Below are 348 nucleotides of genomic sequence, written 5' to 3' on the forward strand. Positions count from 1 at the left end.
AAAATGAATCTTTTTAACATTTCATAAAATGTTAATGTAATATTAAGTAGCCCTGTGGCATTTTAGCATATCATTCTGAATTATTTACAGTGGTCATAAACTGAGTTCTATTTGTTGTTCAGTTCTGCCGTCCCTGTTTTCAGTGTCTGCTCTCATGCAGCTTTCTGTACCTCTTTGGTCATCTTTGACATCCTCCTCCACCAATGCAGATTGGTACTATACAGAGTTAAATGGTCATGTCTGTGCCTTGGGTTGGAAATGGCTATGGGCCCAGGGTCTCTTATATAGATGTGCCCATTTTTGCTCAACCTTGATTGCTGAAAGTGAAGAGGACTTGAAACATTTACT

Source organism: Chrysochloris asiatica, unplaced genomic scaffold (genome assembly GCF_000296735.1).
Source record: "Chrysochloris asiatica unplaced genomic scaffold, ChrAsi1.0 scaffold00641, whole genome shotgun sequence".
Taxonomy (NCBI): Eukaryota; Metazoa; Chordata; class Mammalia; order Afrosoricida; family Chrysochloridae; genus Chrysochloris; species Chrysochloris asiatica.